This window comes from Mus musculus, chromosome 18, assembly GCF_000001635.26.
Source record: "Mus musculus strain C57BL/6J chromosome 18, GRCm38.p6 C57BL/6J".
Taxonomy (NCBI): domain Eukaryota; kingdom Metazoa; phylum Chordata; class Mammalia; order Rodentia; family Muridae; genus Mus; species Mus musculus.
In genome coordinates this window covers 28,431,865-28,440,858 of record NC_000084.6, presented here as the reverse complement: position 1 = coordinate 28,440,858, position 8,994 = coordinate 28,431,865, and the positions used below count along the sequence as shown (strand labels likewise).

The window sequence follows — 8,994 nt, the reverse complement described above, 5'->3', positions numbered from 1 at the left end:
TATTGGAAGAGCCTTGTGGTTTCTTGTAGATCAAACTGCCATTGCTGATTTGTGAATGGTGTTTGCAAGTGGATCCAGCTACTGCTGCTGATTTGTGTGAACTGAACTGCTGAAAACCTGATGAAGTAGAATGGAATCACTCTGAACAACTATTTCTAAGCAGGTCCACATCCTCTTTTGCCTTATTATCCTTTTTCACTACATCTTGTGGGTGGTGGGCTAGAAGGGAGACTAAAGCAAGCAGGTTTTGAAAAACATGAGCCAAAGAATTTGCCTCAATAATCTTTGTTGTCTATCTTAAAAAAAAAAAAAGGAAAGGGATTGGAGGAGAGAAAAGAGGATTGGTAGATTTGCTCCAAACACTTTATATACACACATGAAACTCTCAAATAATAAACTAATTTAAGTGCGTTTACTTCATGTAAAATCATCTTTATGAAAGACATATGATGCCTTTCATACCAGAAGACAGTCAAATCAGGATTAGGCTGTTGGACATTAGATTTCTCCTTGCCAAATAGGAACCTTCTGGACATATATCAGTGACTTCCAGAGTAAGAGTGTTTACACATTGTGAACAGTTCTCCAGTCAAATTCTTATTGAATTCCATGGACTTCATAAAAATATGAGATTTTTCAGAATCCACTAGTAAGAAGGAGAGATGAATAAGAAAATTCTTTATACTATTGCTGAATATCATTTAAGATAACACCATAGCAGAAACTTAAAATCATGAAATAAATGTTTTAGTTTCTCAATGAAGCTGTTGTGAAGAGTGAATAACACAAACATATACCTTAGAGTGTCTGGCACTCTAAAGTGTTCAGTAGATATTATAATTATTAGCTATATTCAAATGTTCACTACATTTTGGCTAACTTTTCATCAAATATTAATGACCTACATTGTAACTCAGTGGCATTAAAAATTATAATTGGCCCACTGTGGGATGGTGTACATGAAAATGACACCACACAGATTTGAAAGTCATGCCACCTCTTGGGGCCTTCATGAGATACCTACTCTGAGGGCACACAGTTGATTTGAATGTCCTTCCTTATCAGTGAAAATCCCTTTTCCAAGACACAGTGAACTGTCACTACTTTAAGAGCAACCACATCAGAAAGCCTGATTTGGGCTCAACAAGCTGTTGGAATTTTCATAGTAGAGGTTTTTCTGTGTGCTTTCTTGATGCATCCATTTATTCTTCCAAGAATTGTGACTATCATGGACATGTTCACTCATCTCCCTGTGAAGCTACCAAAGAGAGTATATAGGGATGGACAACAACAACAAAAAACACCGAGTATATGTAGACATGACTAATGTAAATTTGCACATTTATTTTATAATCATCCTAAAACATTGGCACACTGACATTGATCTGAAGATATTTGTTCTACGTATTAATATGCTCATTTTTGCCTACAGTATTTCTTTGTTGGTTGATGGCTATCGTTACATCCGAGCTTTCAATTTTATGGCAAAGTATTTATAATACATTCTAATTTAAGTAAAAATCTACTTACTATCAAAGCAACTTCCCTTTTATCATGCCTATTTTGTGTGTTTTTGTTTGTTTTTCTTTCTACACTTTAGTAAGATTTTGATTTATTTTTTTTACCTGTTTCAACTTCTCAATTCTCTCATTTCTATTATATTCTAGTGTGTGTGTGTTTGTGTGTGTGTGTGTGTGTGTGTGTGTGTGTGTGAGAGAGAGAGAGAGAGAGAGAGAGAGAGAGAGAGAGAGAGAGAGAGAGGTGGTTTGAGTGCTAATGTCTTGTATGTATGTGATACATGTTTACTTTATGTCTCTATGTGGTGGTATATTTAAGTGATATAAATGTGCATGTTTAATATGTGGCTTATGTGTATATAGTGTGTATGTGTGTATGTGTACATGGGGAGGGGATATGTGTGTATGTATATAGCAAGTGTGCTGTGTGTGATATAGTGGTATGTATGATATGAATATGTATGTGTTGTGTTGGGTTATGTCTGGGTGTTATATATATATATATATATATATATATATATATATATATATATATGGTATACTTTATATGGATATGTAGTGTTTGTGTGTGTACGTGTGCTGTGATTTAGTGTGTAGATGGTATGTGTATTGTGGGTGTATTTTACTGAGCTAGAAAACTGACACACTCTTCATTCTCAAGCTTCCTGAGAAAGTGATCACTGCTGCTCACTTTCGGTGATTTCGGTATGTGCCACATGCTCTGACTTCTGTTCCTCTTGTCGTTTTAGGAAAGGTTGTCATCTTACATTAGAGCTTTCCCTTGGTTACAGGGTTAATAGAAGACTTATATTTCTACATCAACTAGCCTCTTCTTGACTTGCTCTTTATCACTGATAGGTTTTAGGCATTTCAATCACAATGGGGTTTGTAATCCTAACTGTTTAAAATTACAAATGTTTTCTATAACCCAGATTATTGTCAGTTTTAGAGATCAGACCATCTAGAGGACAAAAACTGCATAAAATGTGTTGTCAGTATGTAATGTTGGTTACAAATCCTTGTAAAAAAACAAATCTCTTGTTTTTCTTTTGACTTGGTATTGGAGTCTTAAGTAGTTCAGACTAGCCTTCAATTCTCTGTGCTGTCAAGGGCAACTTTAAATTTCTGATTCCCCTTCTTCTGCCTCATGAGTGCTGAGACTACAAACATGTTCCACCATACCTGGTTTATGCTGTGCTGGGTATAGAACCCAGGGCTTCATGAGTGCTAGTCTAGTGCTCTGCCAACTGAACCTCATCTTAGTGTGTATTGAACTTCCATGAGATTCCCTTTGTTTTCTCCATGCAGTTACTGGTCTCCTGACATGTGAGCTGTGGAATTGATTCAATGTTGAGAAGCATTCTCTGATGAGTGATCAATGGTACTGTGTTTGGGTGCTTCTCTGGCAAGAGCTAGCATTGCTTGGGTTCCTGTCCCACTCTGTGCTTCTGCCTAATTATTTTCATGTTTCCGAATTTCTATATCTTTTTTTAAAGCTCATGAGTAGGTCTTCTGTGAAGAAGTTGATATCTTTTTTATTTTATTAGAAACTTAAATATACTCATGTTTATTGACTGAAACACTCATTTGACCAGATTAGTTATGTCATAATAACTCATGTTTACAGTATTTTCAGATTTTGACCTTATTTCTTATACATGATTTTAGCGAAAAGACCAAAAAGTCATGTTTCCTTGTTTCTTTATATAATTTACATATATTTTATATTATATATTATTATTTATTATGTGTGTGTGTGTGTGTGTGTGCATGAGAGGGTGCATAAATAATATAGGATGAGGATTTTAGAGGACAACTCATAGTTCTTTCTTTCCCATATAGAGCCCAGTGAATGCAGGTCTCTGGGCTCAGCAGGAGATACATTTCCCACAGAGCACCACAGTGGTCAGAATAACCTGTTTTGAATTTAAGATCTGATGTGATATTTAGAGGTTTTATTTTTTTAATATTTTATTTATTGATTGAAAAGGCATGTACCACAATACACAGGTAGAGATCAAATGGCAACTTGGTGAATCAGCTCCATCCTTAGATTGTCAGCTTTGGAAGTTGCCCTCCTGCACAGAGCCAACTCATTGGTCCTCCAGTTTCTACTCTCTTTCTAGTGATAACTGTGGTAGTCATGTCTTTACTTGGGGTGTTGCAACTCCTGTTCTCTAAGCTTTTAAAAGACTGGTTTAACTTATTCCTCCCTTATTATTCCCCTTCGTGTATAACCTTTGCTTCCTCGGTAGTGAAGTGGGTTTTTTGTTTGTTTTTGTTTTTGTTTTTGTTTCTGTTTTTGTTTTTGTTTTTGCCTGTGCTATCTCTTCTTTATTTGTACTTTTTGACAGTGTTCCAAAAGTTTGCATAATAAAAACAAAATAATTTCCAAGTGTCACGTTTACAAGTATGTGTAGCTAAATCCTTGGCATATACCTTTGACTCTGAGATAGGGTTATTCACTAGAACTTGTCAATTTCTCAAGGCTGGCCTTGCGCCCCATCCTGGGACTTCCCAACATTAATAGTCAGCTCTTTTGTGGGTTTTTTGTTTGTTTGTTTGTTTTGTTTGTTTTTGTATTTTTGTTATTTTGAAACTTGAGTGTCTGAATCAAACTTTTTCAAGCTTTTACAGGAAGAATGTCACTGGCTGAGCTATTGCCTGGGTCCCCACTTCCTATCATCTTTTTAAGTCCCAGAATGCATTTGTATATTGTAAAGTAGCCTTTGTCATCTTTCTTCTGAGTCTTCCTATCATTTCCTTTGCAGACGATTTTCATCTGACAGGAGATTCTGTATTCAGGGCTGATGGATGCAGTTCCTTGGTCCCTAGCCAATTTACACTCTGCTGTACTTTGACATTTGGATGTGAGATTCACAGGGTAGAAGTCTAACTTCATCCTCTTTACATTAAATTATTTCTTGGCAAATTCTGCTGTATTTTTCTTATTTTATATATTTCTGGAAAAAAAACTTCATTGGTAATGTGACTATATGGTCATTGCCAGGTCTTTAACCATTTGCTTATAGTTTGGAGGACTGCAATCTTTTTCTATTAAGGCTGATGAGTCTTCTAGGAGAACCCCAAAGTTTGGCATTCTACGTCTCTTCTTTCATATGCAGAGTGTGAGTTTATATTTTTCCCATTTTTAGAAGTTTTCTTTGGTTGCACTTTTAGACACTAAATCTGCCCTGCTGTTATAGCTTTCCTTATTCAGGGAATTTAACAATTACAAATATTAATCTACGGTTCACTTTCTAGTATTTTTTCTTCTTCTCTTTTTTGTTTGGGGGTGTACTGGCTAGTTTTGTGTCAACTTGACACAGCTGGAGTTATCACAGAGAAAGGAGCTTCAGTTGAGGAAACGCCTCCATGAGATACAACTGTAAGGCATTTTCTCAATTAGTGATCAAGGGGGAAAGGCCCCTTGTGGGTGGAACCATCTCTGGGCTGGTAGTCTTGGTTCTATAAGAGAACAAGCTAAGCAAGCCAGGTGAAGCAAGCCAGTAAAGAACATCCCTCCATGGCCTCTGCATCAGCTCCTGCTTTCTGACCTGTTTGAGTTCCAGTCCTGACTTCCTTGGTGATAAACAGCAGTATGGAATTGTAAGCTGAATAATCCCTTTCCTCCCCAACTTGCTTCTTGGTCATGATGTTTGTGCAGGAATAGAAACCCTGACTAAGACAGGGGAGGGGGGCGGGCACAAATTTAAAAAAATGTTCTTAATTTGAAACACACAGAGGTACACCCAGGCATCTCTGATAGCATGGGTAAGGTTCAGGGTGGTTTTATATATATATATATATATATATATATATATATATATATATATATATATACCATATGACAAGGGAGAACATCCATGGGCTTCAACAGATAGTAGATAGGGAAACTATTTAATCATGAAGGTAAAGAAAGGGGATCTATTTACATAACAAACACTTAAGACAATCAAGATGGGTGGGGTGTGGTCAAGTCTTCCCAGCCCACATCTTTTAACCCTGTAAATCTTCATGGTATTGTCCTCAACACAGCTTGCAAAATGCAACCACTCAGTCCCCTCTTCACTCTGCTCAGTGACCCTACTGCAGCTCTTCCAGCATAACCTTCTGATAGTCAGGCTGTGATTCTGGCTTGGATTTGTTTCTACCTAGATGGTCCAGTCATTGATTTTTTTGATTGGTCTTGTTCCAGGAGTATATACAAATCTTCTCAGTTTCTAATCCAATTGCAACAATGTATCATTGGGCTGGGTTAAGCACAGGGCAGACACTGACAGCTGTCACAGAACTGCCCACATCCAGGATCCAGGAGCAGGGACGGATGGGGTGCTCTATGGGGTTATGGCTGGACTTACACTCGCCCCAGACAACCACCCTTTTGTCTCGACGTCCAGTGAAGAAGTACTTGCTATCAGGACTCCAGTCAGTCACATGATCAAATGGTTCTACTATGAACAGAAGTAATTTTGTTGGTGAATGCAAAGAGACTTAAAAAAAAAAAAACAAAAAAAAAAAACAAAAAAAACAAAAAAACTCCCTTGAGGTCATATGTTATCTCTTCCACAAAGACCAGGTTCAATTTCAATCTCTGGAAACAGCCAGAAAGAACTTGCCATCAGGTGAGAATGTCATCTGTGTGACAGTCAGAGTGTGGAAAGCAAGACTCTGCACTTGTTTCCAAGATGCCGTGCTCCAAAGAATGTTAGCTGCCTGCTCCTTCTGAGATGTCTTTCAAGCAAAAGCAAGTAGAGTCTTCGAATGGATACAGGCCACACAAACTATCTCATAGCCATGTCCATACAGTTTCTGAACCTCAGGCCACAGGGTGTTCTGCAGAAGGTGATCCTCAGTGGGAAGTTCATTAAAGACATTGGGCTGAAAAGTCACCTGGGGAGACCGGAAGGCAGGGCTTAGGAGCTTATCCTCCTCAAAGGGTTGAGAGGTCATGTCTCCCTGAAAGACTTTATTTGATAGCCCTAATGCAGGGACAGTGGCTCTTTCTGTAAGATCATGGTCATTACAGAGCATATGACTCAATGACTGTCACAAAATTCCGAGGAGCAGAAAAAACACGAAGAACTTTCTCGTCTGCTCCAGACACAAGCTGAAACTGATCAATCATCGCCAAACACTTGAGGCTGTATCTATGTATCTGAGGCCTTGAGATCTCATGCCAAGTGACCTGGGATTGCTCCTTCTTCTTCCATGGAGCAAAAAGGCGAGTGGTCTGATCGGTGCTGTAGTAAAGATGAACTCTCCCTCTGGATCCCACATCAGGTCTTGGACGCCATCGAATTGTCCTGAAATGACAATCTCTGACCCAGTACCTTGAGTTTAAGGTACTGTTTCCAAAGGTGCAGTGCTCCGTGGAATGCATGAGTGATTATCATGGAGCCATTTTCACCAAACTGGCAATCATAAAACCCCAGGGTATTTCTACCTACTTCACCTACTCGGACTTGTTCTAATCAAACCCCTGCCTCTTCATGTGGAGCACAGAGAATCCTGGTTTTGTCCATGGAGGCAGACAGTAGTCCCACTGGTTGTTGCAGAACACCATCTTTGTAAAATGAAGGCTGCCAATGAACTGTGTTTACCTAGTTTTGGTGTCCAGCCAGCACTGTCTCCAGGGTAACCGCAACAGTTGCTCTAACACCGCCAACTTTTATAGTGAACGTGTTTTCCTTCAGCCTTATACTACCATCCTTGGTTTCTAAAGATGCCGGTTTCATATACAGTCTCCATATTCTTATTAGGCAGTCCTGTGAGCAGCTTGCTAGGAAAAGGTGTCTACCAAAGGTTGCCCATTCCACGCCTCTTATCCAGTCCTTGTGTCGGCAAAGAGGAAGCGCTTTCTGAAACTGGTTATCCTGTTGAATAAATAAGTGAATTCTGCAGTCATCCTCATGACATGCTAATACTGGCACATTAGTACCGGGCAAAATAGACAGACAGACAGAAAGAACAAATCCACGCCTGAAGTTCAAAGTCTGAAGACATTTGACTTCAGACCCCTTTTTAGACCAGATTCAGTAGAATTTGAAGCTGCAGAAGCTATCAGTGCATGCTACTCCCCTTCGGATGGCCCTCTCTGGTAAACAGCATGCACAGCATAAACAGGTCCTTCATGGCCTTGGAGACAGACTGATTTTAAAACCTGACTATTCTCTAGTTCCCAATCAATCACCCGATTGTCAGATCCTCCAGACTCCGGCTCAGTGGAAGGGGAGCCATCCTCTCTCTGTATGTATCCACTGCAGGCAGTTGACTCGAGCAGTGTGACCATTCAGATTTGTAATAACTTCCTTTTTCAGAGGGTCATAGAGAACAATGGAGCAGGATGTGCTGAAAGCCAGGAGTCCTCCAGGCCAGTTATTCCAACTCAAAGCTTGCCGAACCCGGTTCGGGCAGCAAAACTCATGAGAAACCTCCAGCACAGAAGAAACCATAATGTTAGGTGTTCAATGGCAGAGATACTCCCGCCGTACTTTTTCTTCTTTATTAATAACATTTTCTCTCCTTTAGTTGCTCTTTGGAACCTTTGTTATAGGATTTTATCATATTTACACTTGATGAGTGTCTGCATCTTAGTGCTTATTTCTATTTTGTTGTCTAGCTATGAGTTGAAATCTTATTTTATTTTCACATATTTTATGTGAATGTTCTTTTCTTTTTTTATATATTTTTATTAGATATTTTCTTTATTTACATTTCAAATATTATCCCCTTTCCTAGTTTTCCCTCTGAAAATCCCCTATTCCCTCCCTCCTCCCCCTGCTCCCCAACCTACCCACTCCCATTCCTGGTCCTGGCATTCCCCTATACTGGAACATAGAACCTTCACAGGACCTACGGCCCTCCTCCCATTGATGACCGAGTAGGCCATGCTCTGCTACATATACAGCTAGAACCACAAGTTCCACCATGTCTTTTCTTTGATGGTGGTTTAGTTCCAAGAAGCTCTGGGGGTACTGGTTAGTTCATATTGATGTTCCTCCTATAGGGCTTCAGACCCCTTCAGCTCCTTGGGTCTTTCTCTAGTTTCTTTATTGGGGACCTTATGCTCCATCCAATGGATGATTGTAAGCATCTACTTCTGTATTTGCCAGGCACTGGTAAAGCCCCTCAGGAGACAGCTATATCAGGCTCCTTTCAGCAGGGTCTTGCTGACATCTGCCATACTGTCTTGGTTTGGTGGTTGTTTATGGAATGGATCCCCAAGTGGGGCGGTCTCTGGATGGCCATTCCTTCAGTCTCTGCTCCGAACTTTGTAACTCCTTCCATAGGTATTTTGTTCCCCCTTCTAAGAAGGATTCTGAGTTTCTTGGCTAATATCTACTTATCAGTGAGTGCATATCATGTGTGTTCTTTTGTGATTGGGTTACCTAACTCAAGATGATATCCTCCAGATCCATCCATTTGTCTAAGAATTTCAAAAATTCATTGTTTTTAATAGCTGAGTAGTAGTCCA

At 39.4% G+C, this 8,994-nt stretch overlaps 1 pseudogene; it reads right to left on the bottom strand.

Moving 5' to 3' along the window:
• Positions 5,351-8,006, bottom strand: Gm6643 (predicted gene 6643; annotated as a pseudogene).